This window comes from Megascapheus bottae, chromosome X (genome assembly GCF_031878675.1).
Source record: "Megascapheus bottae isolate mThoBot1 chromosome X, mThoBot2.hap1, whole genome shotgun sequence".
In the NCBI taxonomy this organism is placed as follows: domain Eukaryota; kingdom Metazoa; phylum Chordata; class Mammalia; order Rodentia; family Geomyidae; genus Megascapheus; species Megascapheus bottae.
In genome coordinates this window covers 65,189,917-65,209,324 of record NC_143547.1, presented here as the reverse complement: position 1 = coordinate 65,209,324, position 19,408 = coordinate 65,189,917, and positions in this window count along the sequence as shown.

The window sequence follows — 19,408 nt, the reverse complement described above, 5'->3', positions numbered from 1 at the left end:
TACTTAATTTCAACTTAAGAGTAGGTTATTTCTCTCCCACTTCTATCAATTGTTGCAAAGAAAAGGCCATGAGTAATAACAAAAGAAGGACCTAAAGGAGTACTGTGAATATGGTCATTCCTTGTGAAAGGTGATGTTTTACCTGGGACCTTCCCAGCCTGAAGGATGGAGTTTCACAATTTGTTCTGTCCTGACTCAATTTCCTTAATGGTTTTAGTTCTTGTTAACATCTTGCTTCGCTTCTTATTAACTATATTCTTTCTTTTCTTTCTTTTTTTTTTGGTGGGTCATGGAGCTTGAACTAGGTCTGGGTGCTATCCCTGAGTTCTTCAGCTCAAGGCTACCACCCTACCATTGAGCTAAGCCCCACTTCCCATTTTCTTGAGGTTAATTAGAGATAAGAGTCTCAGGTCCTTTTGTGCCTGGGCTGGCTTTGAACCTTGATCCTCAGATTTCTGCCTCCTGAGTAGACAGGATTATAGGCATAAGGCACTAGTGCCAGGCTTATCTTTTTGCTTTCAGAGGCAACTTTATTATTTTCTATACCAAAACAGGTATACTCTCTGATCTTGAAGTGATTGTTTTTGATAAAATAATTCACTGTATTAGGCCACTGAAAATCAGAGGTGATATTGAGAATCATAGGACAGAGGAATCAGGGCAGTTGTGCTAATAAAAGCAGGTCAGATACTACAGAAATGGAAATAGAAGGTTGGAATTGAACATGGGCAAATTTAGTCTGAATGTCAGGAAAAGTTAACCCAGAGTTTTAGTTAGGTAGTGGAATGGCAGAAATGTATTGCGAGAGCTATTTAAAATTAGCCTAGACAAAGCATTGGGGAATATACAGAAGGGGGGAAATCCTTCAGAGATCTTTTGAGGATTGATGTAGATAGTAATTTGCCTTTTGCATTTCTAAAGCTCATGTCCATTATTCTGGTATTTCACTTCACAATGCTAACTGAATGTGTATTGTTCATCACAATAATTCTGAATGTCAGAACATTACGTTATACCAATAGAAACAGCCAAAGCTACTTTTGAAAAAAGTTGTCCAACTAAATTTATATTTATTTTATTAATCAGACTAATAGTCTTTTAAATTTCTTCCTCCATTTTATGGCTGCACAGAAGAAGTACTACTAGAAAACTAGCGATAAATAGCTTTTTCTTCACTTTCATCTTCTTGTGAGGAGCAAGAACATCATTTATTATTTCACATTTCCCAGTTAGAGCAAATACTCTCTTCTTTCAATAGTTAATCATGTCAGTAAATCTCAGAAGACATTTCTTATGTTGACTTAAAATTTTCCTACTTATGCCTTATAATCATTGCTTTCATATGCCACTGTGGTAGCTATATTTATTATCAATTCAATCACAAATAAGGAAAAAGTAAAATCTTAAACTTTGAAGAAACAGATTATATCCATGTTATCACTAAAAGTCTTCACAGTAAGTAATAATAGTAATTCTGGCCTGGTGCAGTGACTCACGCCTATAATCCTAGCTACTCAGGAAACTGAGATCTGAGGATCAAGGTTTAAAGGCAGCCCAGGCACAAAAGTACCTACGAATCTTGTCTCCAATTAACCTCTAGAAAATGAGAAGTGAGGCTTGGCACAAGGGTAGTGTTGTAACTTTGAGTTGAAGAGCTCAGGGACAGTGCCCAGGCTGAGTTGAAGCCCCATGACCCACAAAAAAAGTAATTCTGGTTTATGTGAGGCATTTAGATTCTTTTGACACTATACATTAAAAATATCCATTATTATTCTCAGTAGGAATAACTTATTTTGTTATAGGATTTCACTTTAATGTGGTAGAAATGCCACCTTTATCTTAACTGGTATACAGCAAGTTAGATATCACAGATTAATAATAGTTAAGGCAAATTTTACCTCTTCTTTAACTTTTTCAGCTAATTTAAAGGTAAAAGATACACCTATATATTTGCACATTTATTTGCCTCCTAATGATTACTAAAAACAGAATCAGCAATGTGTTAGGTACTTTTTTTGGATTATTACATTGAATCATTATTTAAAAAAAAACAAACACACAAACTATGGGAGTCAGAAGATGGTGCCGAAACAATAGGGATCCAGCCTAGCACTCTCCCACAAAAAGAGAGAATCAGGGAATCCCACGAGACAACTACCTTAAGAAATCCACAACAACAAATTCAAGAAGCAACAGAGAAGTACACAAATGAGAAAAGAAATCCAGATAAAGCATGCATTCAACGTTCTCAAAGAATCCGGAATGCGAGGACCCCTCCCCCAAGCCTCGCCACCGGCTCCAAGCCGCAAAAGCCAAGGCAGAGGGCACCAGACCCAGGAAGCCCAGAACTCCACAATGCCAGCAAGTGGTGGAATCCAGATGCAGGAACCCACACAGCCTGGGGCACAGATAGAACAGACTGCAGAGACCAGAGGGGAAGCGAACGACAAATCAACACCACAGAGCAGCTCACATCTAACCCCATCAGTAAGTACCCAGCGGTTTTCCCCAAACCCATCAGAAAAGCAGAGCTACAGAACTTAACCCAGAACCCTCCATTCTGCCCAAGAAAGACTCCCAAGTGGAAGTGGGCAAGGAATTCAGAATCCTGTCCCTTCCCCCAATAGCCCCCTCCCCCAGGACATTGACTGGAGACTGACAGGTGGGCAGGCGCTAAGACCAAGAACCCCACCAAAGGGGGCGAAGATGTCCCTGCTCCCACCTGCCCAACAACCTCCTCTCCTAAGCCACTGAAACTGGAGATTGAGGGGCACTGAGACCTTGCCTTCAAACAGCGGGAGGGGATGTGTGGGAGTCTGGGAGCCAGCATCTGACTAACCCAAACCTAAACAAAGTGCCCTCCTGCTGGGAGTCTCCAGAAAGACAGCACCAAGGGGCCCCACACGGAGTCACAGACAGACTCTCTGCCAAAGCAGCTGAAACTCAGGAGGGAACTGAAGGGCAGACCAGCAGGAGGCAAGCTCAACACCTGAGAGCCAGAAAGATGTGGCTCCACCCTCGGAGCCCATGTCCTCGGCTGGGCCTCGCCCCTGGAAATGGAACAGAAACCACTCAGACAGATTAAGCTGAGAGCTACCAGAAAATCCCAAACACCAGGCCCTTGGCTGGTCCCCACCCCTGGGAACACTAGCCATCTGCCTGGCTAGCTGAGAATGAAGTGCACAACTCCAACCTACGGCCCATTGGTTGGGCTGATAGCTAGCCATGAAGTGGCACACAGCCTCTGGGAACAGGGGGACCACCTGTAAAAGCTACAAACTCACCAAAGAGAACTCCAGGACCTGGCAGACACAGCTAAGAAATCTAATCTTCATGTAATAGAGATCTATGAGGGGGCCAAGTTCCAGGGAAAAGGAATGCCAACCTTTATTTACTAAAATCATAGCAGAGAATTTCCCCAACCTCAAAAGGGAAAATACTCACATTATTGAGGGTTTCAGGAGTCCAAACAGCCGATATCTTAGAAGGAATTCTAGACACAGACCCGAATACCAAGGAATTGATCTTAATTGCTGCAAAAACAAAGAAAGCTATATTACAATGGGAAAAAATAGAATAACAGCCAACCTCTCCACACAAACCCTAAACGAAAGAAAAGCGTGGAAAAACATCATTGATGTCTGAAGACCAACAACTGCCAACCCACACTGATATATCCAGAAAAACTAGCATTTACATTGGAGGGAGAAACAAGAATATTTCACTCCAAAGAGAAGCTTTATGAATACGTGCACAGCATTAAAAAATATTAATTAATCAAGAACAAATTGCAGAATATCAAGTACCCCCATCAAGAAGCAATTACCTATAATTCACTAAACACAAAAGGGGAAAAAGTGAGAGAAAGAAACTTACAAGTAAAAATAAATAATGACAATGGACACTGACCACTTCTCCATAATTTCCCTAAATGTGAACGAGCTGGACAATCCAATCAAAAGACAGAGCAGCAGACTGAATTAAGAAACATGACCAGATCCATATGTTGTCTCCAAGGGACCCACCTCACTGCCAAAGACAGAAACAAATTCCAAGTGAAAGGATGGAAACAAATTTTCCACTCCAATGCACAATGCAAAAAAAGAAGGAGTAGCAATCTTAATCTCTGACAAAATTAACTTCTCAGTAAAATCAGTACATAAAGATAAAGACGGCCACTACATATTAGTAAAGGACAAAATCCATACCCACAATATTACACTTATAAACATTTACTCCTCCAACACAGGATCACCCAAAAACATCAAACAAACTTTCTTAGAATTACAAAACAAGATAGACTCAAACACAGTCATAGTGAGAGACCTCAAAATGCCACTCTCAACAAATGACAGGTCAACTCAACAAAAGCTAAGCAAAAACTCCATTGAATTAAACTACACCATAGCCCAGTTGGGCTTAACAGATATACACAGAGTCTTCACCCAATGCCGAAACTTTTTACATTTTTCTCAGCAGCACAAGGGACACACTCTAAAATAGATCATATAATAGTTCATACAGAAAACTTAAGCAGATACAAGAGGACTGATTTAATCCCATGCATTCTATCAGACCACAGTGGAGTCAGACTAGTTCTGAACAATGCAGTAAAAGTCAAAAAACAAACACCTGGAAGCTAAACAACACACTTCTGAATAAATCCTGGGTTACAGATCAGATCAGAAAAGAAATTCAAAACTTCCTTGAATGTAATGACAATCAAGAGACATCACAAAGGAACTTACTAGACACAGCAAAGGCAGTTCTAAGGGGCAAATTTATCACACTAGGAGCACATATTAAAAAGACAGGAGAAGAGCATGTAAATAAGCTAAAAAAAACCCTGAAATACCTAGAGGAGCAAGAAAAAATTAATTCTAAAACAACTAGAAGGAAAGAAATAACAAAAAATAAATCAGAAATATCAGAGATTGAAATAAGATCTAATATACATAAAGTTAATAAATCAAAAAATTGGTTGTTTGAAAAAGTCAACAAAATTGACAGACCCCTGGCAAGAGTATTCAAAAAAAAAGGAGAGGGTAGACTCAAATAATCAAGATTAGATACCCCACGGGAACAATCACAACTGATTTCCAAGAAATTCAGTCCATAACGAATATATATATACCAGGGCTTATATTCAAAGAAACAAGAAAATCTAGTAGAAATGAATGATTTCTTAAATAAATATAGGCTACCCACACTGAACAATGAAGAGTTAAAAAATTGAAACAAACCAATCTCTTACAGTGAAATTGTGGAGGCAATCAGGGAAATGCCAACCAAAAAGAGCCCAGGTGCAGATAGTTTCACTGTGGAATTCTATAAGCTGTTTAAAGATAAAGTAACACCTATGCTCTTGAAACTCTCCAGAGAAATAGAAGAGGAAGGAGCAATGCCAAACTCATTTTATGAAGCTAATATTACTCGCATCCCAAAACCAGGGAAAGACCCAACAAAAAAAGAAAACTACAGACCTATCTCTCTAATGAAAACAGGTGCAAAACTGCTCAATAAGATATTAGCCAACCAAATCCAGAAACAAATTTAAAAAATTATACACTATGATAAAGTAGGCTTGATCCTACAGATGTAAGGCTAATTTAACATTCACAAATCAATCAATGTAATACATCAAATCAATAGAGCTAAGGATAAAAATCATGATAATTTCTCTGGATGCGGAGAAGGCATTTGACAAAATACAACTTCCATTCATGTTGAAAGCACTAGGAAAAATAGGAATAAGAGGTACATTCCTCAAAATAGCTAAATCCATATATGAAAAACCTACAGCCACTATTATACTGAACAGTGAAAGACTGGAACCATTCACCTTAAAATCAGGAACTAGACAGGGATGCCCACTCTCTCCATTCCTCTTCAGTATAGTGCTGGAACCCTTGGCCAGAGCAATAAGGCAAGAAAAGGACATCAAAGGCATCCACATAGGGAAAGAAGAAATTAAACTATCCCTATTCGCAAATGACATGATCCTCTACTTGAGTGACCCAATAAACTCCACTCCCAAACATCAAGAATTAATAAACTACTTTAGCAAAGTGGCAGGATACATAATTAACCTTCAGTACTCAATAGCCTTCTTCTACACAAACAATACACAAACAGAAGGCCAAATCAAGAAAATTTTCCCATTCGCAATAGCCCCCAAAAGAATAAAATACTTAGGAATATTCTTAAACAAAGATGTAAAGGAATTATTCAATGAAAACTATAAAAGCCTAACAAAAGAAATTAAAGAGCACATTAGGAAATAAAGACATCCAATGCTCATGGCTAGGGAGGACCAACATGCTGAAAATGGCTATACTGCAAAAATTGTTATCAAAAATCAATGCAATCCCCATCAAAATCCCAAAGACATTCTTCACTGAAATAGAAGATATTATCCAAAGATTTGTATGGAACAAGATAAGACCTACAATAGCCAAAACAATTCTAGGCAAAAAGAGCAATGCTGGTGGTATTACAATACCAGAATTCAAACTATACTATAGAGCCATAATAACAAAAACCGCTTGGTACTGGCACAAAAACAGACCAGAAGATCAGTGGGACAGAATAGAAGACCCAGAAATAGAACCACATACCTATAGGAAACTTGTATTTGACAAAGGAGGCAAAGATACACAGTGGAACAAATGCAGTCTATTCAATTATTGGTGCTGGCAAAACTGGGCAGCCACATGCAGAAAAATAAAAATTGACCCTAGCCTTTCGCCATGTACAAGCATTAACTCAAAGTGGATCAAAGACCTCAACAGCAGACTGGAAACCATGAAACTGCTACATAATAAAGTAGGAGAGACACTGGAACTCATAGGCACAGGCAAAATATTCCTGAACAGAATCCCAGGGTCACAACAGATTGGAGAGAGACTCGATAAATGGGACTACCTAAAAATATTCTGTACAGATAAAAACATAGTCGTGAAAGTAGAGAGACAGCCAACCTACTGAGAAAAGATATTCACCAACATCTGACAAATGCTTATATCCAGTATCTACAGGGAACTCAAGAAACTAATCCCCCCACAAACCCAATAAACCATTCACTAAATGGGCAAGGGAAATAAAGAGAGACTTATCAGAAGAAGAGATTAAAATGGCAGAAAAGCATATGAGAAAATGTTCATTTATAGTCATAAAGGAAATGCAAATAAAAACAACCCTAAGATTCCACCTTACCCCAACAAAAATGGCCAAGATTTTGAACTCAGACAATGAGAGTTGCTGGCGGGGTTGTGGAGATAAAGGAACCCTACTACACTTCTGGTGGAAATGTAGACTAGTTCAGCCACTCTGGAAAGCAGTGTGGAGATTTCTTAAAGAACTGAAAATAGACCTTCCCTATGATCCCGCCATACCACTTCTGGGCATCTACCCTGAACATCATGATCCAAGATATTATAAGGACACCTGCTCAGCTATGTTCATCTCTGCACTATTCACAATAGCCAGGCGATGGAAACAATCTAGATGCCCTACTGCAGATGAATGGATACAGAAAATGTGGTATATATATACAATGGAATTCTACATAGCCAACAGACAAGATAAAATAATGGCATTCACCGGGATGTGGATGAATCTAGTGCAGATCATATTGAGTGAGACAAGTCAAGACCTAAGGAATAAAAGGCACATGTTATCCTTAATATGTGGCTATTAAATCCCAAGACTACAAGAGGGAGGACTCAATAACTGCATACTCAATGCTATGGACATGGTAATGGAAATATAAACATCACTATATTGACATAAAAACCTAGGACTCTATAGACATAATGTCTTATTTCATGAATTAATATGTTCCTATATCATACAAACCCTTAGCTTAATTTTGATTAAGTTCTAAATACTAAGTCCCAGTGATTGTAAATAGAGATACCCTCCTTGAACACTTGTTAAATTTGTCATTTAAAATATGATGTAAAAATCAACGTTAATAAATTCTTTAATAAAAAAAACAGGTAACTGTATCAATAAAAATATAATTTGCATCCAGTCTGTACCCAGTCTTCACTATGTTTCTAGGAATGAGCACAATGACAGAAGGAACGTGAAAAAAAATGGAAAGAAAAACATAACATTTAAAAAAAGAAAGGTCAAAGTAAAATGGAAAAAAAAAACCGTAGGAAGACATAACAATGCAAATGAAAAAAGATAGTAAAAAAGGGGGGAGCTTTCTTCACTTTTTTGGGGGGGACGGGGTGGAAAACTTGTGTCTCCACTAAATTCGAGATCCAAACACTTCAAGAAGTCTTTTTCTCCTGTGAATTGTCTTTGTGGTTTTTCCAATCAGGATGCTTGATTGGGGAAAAAAAGACTGTTGGAGCTGCCAAAGGCTTTGTTTACCAGGAGCGTTGCCCCACCCAGGAGGAGGAACTTTTGCTAGCATCAGAGGCTAACCTCCGGCTAAGATGGCTTTGGGAAAATCTTTGCCCTTTTGAAGTATGGCGCTGCCAGCACCACTTCTCAGGCTCCATTTGGTTCAACATCTTTTTTTTTGCCAGTCCCAAAGCTTGAACTCAGAGCCTGAGCAATGTCCTTGGGCTTTCTCTAGGATAGAGCCCTACCACTTAAGGGACAGCACCATTTCTGGCTTTTTGTGTGTACGTAGTACTGAGGAATCAAACACATGTGTTCATGCATGCTAGGCAAGTTCTCTACCACTAGGCCAAACTCCTAGCCTAATGACTTTATTTCTGAACAAACAGTGTTATCCCCCTTTCTCATTTTCTCCCTCTTTCCCTTCCCTGACTTTCCTTCCCCAAAGTGGCAAAGTTCATTTCCAAAACAGTGTTGTATCACTTCTGCATTCATCCTTTGTCATTTTTCTGACCATTTCTGTGGAATAAATTGTTTATCCCAGGAATACTGGAAGTATAATTGGGAAAACTATGATTCAGGAGGTTCTGGGTAAAAAATAGGACCTTATTTTAAAATATGTAAAAGTAAAAATGGGCCGAATGTATATGTCAAATGATAGAGCTATGAGCCCTGCAAGTACAAGGCCTGTAGTTCAAACCCTGGTACCATCAACACCCTGTACACCCAAAGAAATTGTATATGAATGAAATTTCCAGAATGACTGATAAAAGCTATAGGAAAAGATATACCACTATGGATTCTGTAGAATTTGCAAGATGTTGAGGATTTATTGAAATGATTTTATACAAATACTTTTAACAAATAGAATGAAATAGAGTGTTCCTTAAAAATCATAAGCCAGCAAAGCAGATGATTCTTAAAATCATTACATTCTGACTTCATTTAAAAAATGCATTGCTAATGCTTTGCTCTTTATCATGGTTTCAGTGTTTTATTACTATTATTATGTTAAAATATTAGGCAACAACCAACAGTAATTTTGTACAAACTCAAAGATGAATAAGAAGTAATACTTTATCACTATTTTAAAAAAGTGTATAAACTGAAATCTAAAAATTGACATGATCGTGGCAGGAAGAAAAAATGCAGGTAAATGTATGTCTTTTTTGTAGATGTAGAAATATTAGTGAATTAGAATCTTTGATATATGAAGAATTACACATTATGTTCAAGTGAACTTTATTATGTTTATTCAAGAGTAGTGTAGTATTACAAAATGAGTTACACTGTTAGATTAAGAACTTGGCCAAATCATATCCAAGTATTTGAAAATTTCACAATCAATTATCAATACAACACTGTGTCAGTTTTCCACTTCTCTCAACAAATTGCCACAAACTGAACTTGAAATAAAATTGTTACATTAGTTTCTGTGTTTAGAACTCTGTGTAGAATTGGCAGAAATAATGGCCCTGGAAGGGATTCATTCCTTACTAGATACTGGATAAACATGATTCCATTTACAGTTTTGGAAGAATTTAATTTGTTGCTATTGTAAAATTGAGGTTACGGTTTCCTTTCTATCTGTGATTCAGGAGTTACCATTAGCTTCTAGAGACTTTTTTCCAGTCCTACAAAGATTTGAAGAATGGTGCCAGGATTCTTCTCACATTTAGAGGCTGTCCGAGTTCCCTTCTTGTTTATTTTCCCATCTCTTGTCTTGTAATTCATCTTTCTGACATGAAGAGAATTGTCTCTCGAGTGATTAGTTGATCAAATTGGGTATACCAAGTAATCTAGGATAATATCTTAATAAGCTTGAAATACCTTTCCAATATCCTTGCTTCCCTTTAACTGAGTTTGGGGTTCAGAAACATTTGGGGCCATTTTGCCCATCACAGGAAATTGGGAACTCTATTTTAAAAATCGTATTTTATTGTCAGGATCATGTAGAGAAGGGTCACAGTTACATTCATCAGGTAGTAGAAATTGTGAACTCTTATACCTTTGCTAGTTTTTATTCCATAACCTGTTTGAATGGAATTGAATTTTATTGTACCAAGAGAAGAACTTAGTTATGACAGTTTCTAGTTCTTCATCTTTTTTTAGCTTCTTTAAAATACAGTAATAGTATATCTAGTATTAGTATTATTAATGTATTAGTGCTTGTAGTAGTGTGTAGTAGTAGCTGTCTTTAGTATGGCTAACCTAGATTTAATTTATGTAAGCAACTGTTCATGCTGCTATTACTATATTGTAAACAATCTACTAGAATTGTCCCTACAGACTTGCACATCAGACATGGACCCCACAGATAAGATACAGTTACTACAGTATGAATCCCATGAACTTGTGTCCATTTGCTTTAAATTGATCAAACTTACCAAAATAGTGCTCTAGACTCCAATAAAAGTGTAGGCACATGGGTCAATCCTTACCTTCTTGCTCCCTTCCTGCTAGTTGAGAAAGTATGCTTTAGGAGACTTCCTGTTGGGTTATGAGGTATGCAGCCTTCTTCCCTCTTGAATTTATAAATCAAACACTAGTTTTGTTATTTCATGTCTTTTGTTGAATGCCGGGGCCAGCCGGCAGCAAACCAGGGTTCGCAGATTGGGATTCCTGAAATAGGGGCAAGGACTAGGAAAAATTAAAAGAGAGACAAACAGATGGAGTTTGGGAGGACTACAGCCCAAGTCAGCAGTCCAAGAAGGCTGTGAGCTCCAGACTGCCGCCTAAGACTCTTCTTTATTTTTAGTTCCGACCTTAAATACTCTTCTTAAAACTAGGGAACTGCCAGAGGCTACATTCATACAAAATAGTAAACAAGTCACATATAGGATAAATGAGAAAGGATTAACAATACTTAAAGTCATCCTGATAAGAACTGATTGACATTGCTTAAAGTTATCCTGATAAGAGTTACTTCCTTGTGTATACAGTTGTGTAGGTCCAAGGTCAGGTCCAAGGTCAGATCCAAGGTCATTGACCCCACATTCGGTCCCCAACAGTTGAATTAACACCTAAATGTATGGCTTACTAACATTCTTTCTGAGATCTTTGATAAAATAATAGTCATCCTAAGGAGTAGTTATTTTGATAAGATAAAGTACATATGCTGAATACAATAATCAAAAGGCATTTGTTAGTATAAATCAGTGAACAACAGGAAGTAGTGTTCTAGACACTTAGATATTAGGCCATCTGTTAGGATAAAGAATCAGTCTGTGAAAGGGAAATAAGAAAGATCCAAGACCAACTCCCTGGAGTCTGTATGGCAAGACTTGAATTCATAATCATTCTATGAAAAGAAACCTTAAGACCAAGTTGGAGATAAAATATGACAGAAAATATGTAAAATTCCAAAACTTATACCCAACACTCTCTAAGAATCTCAAACACAATAACTCCTCCACCACCCCTCACCTCGGAGCCTCCAAACAACAAAAGGGACAGCGGCTGGTGGGGGGGTTGGCAAAGGGGCCAGGAAGTCCTGAACTCCAGCAAGCTTCAGAATCCAGTCGCAGGAATGCTACACAGACCAGATGTTGAACGCACAGACAGCAGCTGAGATCAGAGGGGAGGTGATCAACCCTCCAACACCACGGAGCAGCTCACCACTAAACCCCCAGTGAGTAAGTAGCCCACCGAGTTTCCCAAAAACCCATCGGGAAAACAGAGTTGGTGGAGAGCTACAAAACTTAAACTTATTGTAATAAGAATTGATGAAAGGGAGGAGTTTCAAACAAAGGGAATGCAGCACTTATTCCCCAAGATTATAGCAGACAAATTCCCCAACCTCAAAAGGGAAAGTCTCACTCACATTACTGAAGCCTTCAGAACCCCAAGCAAACAGGATCCCAGAAAGAACTGGTCCAGACACATCATAGTAAAAACATTAGACCTGAATACGAAGGAATTGATCTTAAATGCCACAAAAAGAAAGAAAGAGCTATACTACAAAGGAAAAAAAATAGAATCACTGCATACCACTCCACACAAACACTAAAGGCAAGAAAAGCTTGGAAAAATATCATTCATGCCCTGAAGACCAAAAACTGCCAATCCAGACTGATATATCCAGCGAACCTAGCATTTACATTTGAGGGAGAAACAAAAATAATTCATTTCAAAGAGAAGCTATATGAATATGTGAACACTAAACCAGAATTACAAAAAATATTAAATAACCAAGAACAAATTGCAGAACAGCAAGGACACCCATCAAAAAGCTATCATTATAAACATAAAGGGGGAAAAAGAAAGAGAGAAAGAAACACAGAGGAAAAATAATGACAAAGATCGCAAACCATTTCTCCATAATTTTCTTAAATGTGAACTGGCTGAACAATCCAATCAAAAGACACAAAACAGCAGATTGGATTAAAAAAACAAGACTCATCAATATGCTGTCTCCAAGAGACCCATCTAACTACCAAAGACACAAACAAACTATAAGTGCAAGGATGAAAAGGAATTTTCCACTCCAACACACCATTCAAAAAAGCAGGAGTAGCAATCTTAATCTCTGACAAAATTGACTTCTCAGTAAAATCACTACATAAAGATAAAGGTGGCCACTACATATTAGTAAAGAGGACAATTCATAACCAGAATATTACAGTTATAAACATTTACTTCCCCAACAGGGGAGCACCTAAGTACAACAAGCAAACTGTCTTAGAGTTATAGAACAAGATAGACTCAAACACCGTCATAGTGGCAGACTTTAATACTCCACTCTCACCAAAAAACAGATCAACTCAACAAAAGATAAGCAAAGACACCTCTGACTTAAATGACCCCATAGCTCAGTGGGGCTTAACAGATATACACAGTCTTCCACCAACATCAAAACTTTATACATATTTCTTAGCAGCACAAGGAACATAATCCAAAATAGATCATATAATATTTCATACAGAAAACTTGAGCAAATACAAGAGGACTGATATAATCCCATGCATTCTATCTGACCACAGTGGAGTCAGACTAGTTCTGAACAACACAGTAAGAGGTCAAAAAAAAAAAACGTTCAAACACTTGGAAGCTGAACAAGACACTTCTGAATAACTAACTCCTCGATTGGCAAACAAATCAAAGAAGAAATTCAAAACTTCCTTGAATGTAATGGCAATCAAGAGACATCACAAAGGAACTTATGGGACACAGCAAAAACAATTTTAAGGGGCATATGTATAGCACTAGGAGCCCATATTAAAAAGACAGAAGAAGCTCATGTAAATAATTTAACGAAGAAATTGAAGCACCTAGATGAGCAAGAAAAGTTAATTCTAAAACAACTACAACAGAAATAACAAAAATTAAATCAGAAATATCAGAGATTAAAATGCATAAAATTAATATATAAAAAAGTAGATTCTTTGAAAGAGTCAACAAAATTGACAGACCCCTGGCAATATTAATCAAAAAGGGAGAGGGGAGACTTAAATAAACAAGATTAGAGATCTTATGGGAATAATCATGACTGATATTCAAGAAATTAGTCCATTGTGAATAAGTACTTCCAGAGACTATCTTCAAAGAAACAGGAAATATTAGTAGAAATGGATGATGTCTTAAATAAATACAGGCTACCCACATTCAACCAAGAAGAGATGAGTAAACTGAACAATTAAATTTAATACAATGAGATAGTGGAAGCAATCAGGGAAATGCCAACCAGAAAGAGCCCAAGTCCAGACAGCTTCACTGTGGAATTCTACAAGAGTTTTAAAGATGAAGTAATACCTATGCCGTTGAAACTCTTCTGAGAAACACAACCAGAAGGAGCCATACCAAACTCATTTTATGAAGCTAATGCTACACTCATCCCCAAATCAGGGAAATACCCAATACAAAAGTAGAACTACACACCTATCTCTAATGAACACAGACGCAAAGCTCCTCAACAGAACAGTAGCCAACAGAATCCAGAAACAAATTTAAAACTTATACACTATGATCAAGTAGGCTTCATCCCACAATTATAAGACTAATTTAACATTCGTTAATCAATTATTGTAATACATCATTTCAATAGAGCAAAAGATAAGCATCATATGATCATTTCTCTAGACGTGGAGAAGGCATTTGACAAAATACAACATCCATTCATGTTGAAAGCACTAGGAAAAATAGGAATAAGAGTTACATTCCTTAAAATAATTATATATGACAAACCTACAGCCCATATCATACTAAATGGAGAAAACTGGAACTGTTTACCTTAAAATCAGGAACTAGACAGGTATGCCCATTCTCTCCACTTCTCTTCAACATACTGCTGGAACACTTAGCCAGAGCAATAGGGCAAGAGAACATCAAAGGGATTCATATAGGGAAAGAAGGAATTAAGCTATCCCAATTCGTAGATGATATGATCCTCTACTTGAGTGAGCCAATAAGCTCCACCCCCAAACTCCTAGAATTAATAAACCACTTTAGCAAAGTGGCAGGACACAAAATTAACCTGCAAAAATCAGTAGACTTCTTGTATGCCAACAATACACAAATAGAAGTCAAAATCAAGAAAATGATCCCATTCTCAATAGCCCCCAGAAAAATAAAATATTTAGGAATTAACTTAACCAAAGAGGTAAAGGAATTTTTAATGAAAACTATAAAAGTCTATCGAAAGAAAGTGAAGAGGATATCCAGAAATGAAAAGACATCCCATGCTTATGGGTAGGGAGAACCAATATAGCAAAAATGGCCATACTGGAAAACTGATAGAGAAATTCAACACAATACCTCTCAAATCCCCAAAGACATTCTTTACTGAAGCAGAAGGTGTAATCCAAAGGTGCGTATGGAACAAGAAAAGACCTAGAATAGCCAAAACAATTCTAGGCAAAAAGAGCAATGCAGGTGGTATTACAATACCAGACTTCAAACTCTACTGTAGAGCTATAATAAACATCATGATATTGGCACAAAAATATGCCAGAAGATCAATGGAACAGAATATAAGAACCAGAAATAAAACCACATACCTATAGGAAACTTGTATTTGACAAAGGAGCCAAAGATATACAGTAGAACACACAGTGCCTATTCACTTTTTGGTTCTGGCAAAACTGGGTAGCCACATGCAGAAAAATAAAAATTGACCCTAGCCTTTCGCCATGCACAAGCATTAACTCAAAGTGGATCAAAGACCTCAACATCAGACCGGAAACCATGAAACTGCTACATGATAGAGTAGGAGAGACACTGGAACTCAGAGGTACAGGAAAAAAATTTCTGAACAGAATCCCAGGGTCACAACAGTTTGGAGAGGGACTTGACAAATGGCACTAAAAAAAAATATAAAAAGTTTCTGCACTGATAAAAGCATAGCTACTAAAGTAGAAACACAGCCAATCAACTGGAAAAATATATTTCCCAATAATACATCAGACAAATTCTTAATATCCAGTATGTACAGGCACTCAAGAAACTAATCAACCAACAAGCCATTCACTAAATGGGCAAGGAAACTAAAGAAAGACTTATCAAAAGAAGAGGTTAAAATGGCAGAAAAACATATGAGAAAATGCTCATCATCCATGGTGATAAAGGAAATGCAAATAAAAACCACCTTACCCCAATTAGAATGGTCAATATACTGAACTCAGACAATGACAGATGCTGGCAGGGTTGTGGAGACAGAGGAACTCTACTGTACTGCTGGTGGGAATGTAAAAAATTCAGCCACTCTGGAAAGCAGTGTGGAGGTTTCTTAAAGAACTGAAAATAAACCTTTCCTACCATCCCACCATACCACTCCTGGGCATTTATCTTGAGCATCATAACCCAGAATATGATAAGGACATTTGCTCAGCTATGTTCATCTCTGTACTGTTCACAATAGCCAAGCAATTGAAACAACCCAGATGCCCTACTGCAGAAGAATGGATACAAAAATGTGATTATATATACATATATATGTATATGTATATATATATATATATACATACACACACACACACAAACACACACTATGGAATTGTACATAGCCAACATACAAGATAAAATTATGACACTCGCTGGGAAGTGGATGAAGCTAGAGTGAATCATGTTGAATATGATAAGTCAAGACCAAAGGGACAAAAGCCGCATGGTATCCTCAAGATGTGGACATTAGATCCAACCAGTACAAGAGCGATGACTCAATATTATGAAAATAGTATTGGAGATATAAACATAACAATATAGACATAAAATAATGATTATAGACATAATGTTTTATTACATAGATTAACATGTACCTAATATGTACCTACTACATAGATTAACATGTACCTATGACATACAAGCCCTCAGATTAATTTTAATTATGTTCTAAATCTAAGAGCCAGTAATTTTATGTAGCAATTCCCTTCTTGAACAATTATTTGTTAAACATGACATTTGAAGTATGATGTAAAAGTCAATGTTAATAAATTCTTTAATTAAAAAAGAGATTAATCTATTTATGAGATGAGTACCCTCCTGATTCAACCATCTCCCAAAAGGTACAAACTAGAGTCCTTTGACCTATAAACCTTGTGGGGGACACTTAATATCCAAATTATAACAAAGGGAAAGACCTTTATATTGGAAATTTTTTAATTATTTTTGACAGAAATGAAGAAAAACTAAGAAAGGGAGGAATACATGGACTTAGGTTGAAAAAATCTGTACATAAATGTTTCAGTTCTTCTAAATAATCATGTAAACCTTATGAATAATAAAATATTAAGAGACTTATGAAGAAAATTGAAAGATTATTCTGAAAGAACTCAAATTGTAATGCAAAAACAAACAAACAAAAAACCATAAAGGGAAGGAAAAAAACCATGATGATGGGGGCAGGGGAAGTGGGAGAAAAGCATGGAGAGGTGTATCATTGTCCAAAAAGTGATGTACTCACTACTTGATGAATATAACTGTAACCCCTCTATACATCACCTTCACAATAAAATATAGTTTTAAGAAAGACAATATCTTGGGGAGGAAAAAGGTAAAGGATATAAACTATCAAATATATAGATGTATAGTAAAATAAAAAGTACTTAGGGCAGTGTTATGCTTGCATAAGTATAGATATATGGATGTTAGGGTTAAATTAAAAAGCCAATAAACAGGACTGCAAATGTACTATTTCTTGACTTGTGACAAAGCGGATATTGTGATATATTGGAAGAAATAGGATATTTTTAGTATATTGTGTTTGGTCAATTGAACACCCATACAAAAAAGTCTGGAAAACACTAGTGGCTATCAAAATGTAATTCTTGAGTCCCTGGAGATTCTTGAACTAGCTTTACAGAGCCCCCAGATCCATGTTACTTATCACTGACAAGTTAGTTTGCTATGCAGAGTCTCACAGGATTGTCTTATTTCCCTTGCAAAACCTCTTCTCTAGGGAATACAAACACCAAAGTATTTAGACTCGTCTTGACCCTTCTTCCTCAGCCCTCTAGTAGTTATCTTGCAGTTTCATATAGTACTTTTTCATCCTGTGGACTATGCTCTTGCTTATACTTAACAATAGAATTTTTTAAAAAAAATCACATGTCAAATGCAGTACTAAATATTAATCATTATAGCTTCAAGGTATAACTAAAATATTCTTCCCCTTCTAACCTACAATTCATATGAGATTACATTTTCTTCATAAATTTTGATACTAGAATGGAGAAGTAGAAAAATGAATCCTGATGATTTCTATTGTCACACAAAAGTATAAATAAAATTTAGTTTCTACTAAAAGATATTTTTTGCTTAGTAATTTATAACTATCCTATATAAAACACGCTAATTAGATGGGCAGGGTTTGCTATTTTAGCAGAATGAATTAATATTTTGAATTGTTCCCATTTTTATTTTCTATTAAAATGAATAGCAATAGGTAACATCCCATTTCAGCAAAAACTCTTAACACTCCTCCCTAACATTTTAAGATTCACAAATTAAAAAGATGCACAGATGCCAGGACGAGGTGGCTCATGCCTGTAATCCTAGCTATTCAGAAGGCTGAGATCTGAGGATCAAGCTTTAAAACCAGCCATGGCACAAAAGGACCTAAGACTCTTATCTCCAATTAATCTCTGGAAAACGGTAAGTAGGGCTTGGCTCAAGTAGGTAGCCTTGAGCTGAAGAGCTCAGGAACAGTACCCAGGCCCAGTTCAAGCCACATGACCCACAGGAAAAAAAAAGACTGACACATGAGAATCACTGACTTAATACACAATAATCCATAGTAAAATTACAACAATTTTAAAGGCAAGGACTTCTGACACTGCAGGAGGCATGACTTTTTTAACATGAAAAGTATTAACATTCAAAGTTGAACAAAAACTGTTTCTAAAACAAAAGACTCCATTAAAAAAGCAAAGATTAAAAAAAGCAGAGATAACCCATTCAAAGTACAGGAAATAATTTTTAAATATACATATCCACAATATGTGTAAGCTATGATTTATTGAGGAAAAACATGGACAACAGAAAAATAGGGTAAATCTTAAACAGATATTTCACTTCAAGAAAGCTCGCTCTTTTATAGTCTTGTAAATGAGTTAAAATTTATTTTATTTGCTAACCATAAATTTTCAAAGAACAGAACAAATTCTGCTTACCTAGTAAGATCCAAATCATTTGATAAACTTGTGAAAAAGTGATAAGTATTCTCACTCAATGGGGATGGATCTTGTTGACTTAGATCTGCCCTGTTTATCATGTAATTGCTGCCCAAGTTAAGGACTTCTTTTCTTCTAGAGTCCTGAAAGATTGCTGCTATTTTTGTGCTTCTAATGTGAAAATTATTTTGAGCTTAGATTATTTCAGTTTTAGTGATGTCCAACAAAGTATAGGGTGAAAAATATCAACATTTTCTCTAGAAAGAAAAATCAGAAAGAAACTGTGATGTTGCAATAATCAACTTTGAGATTATATCTGTTCTTATAAAGGTCAGCATTAAATCTGGGAGGGATAAGTATATGCATGTGAGGAGTACAGCCACTAGTTTCAGAAAATGTGAACTTTAGACTATTAGCAAATATGCTACTTGATGTATTATCAGCAA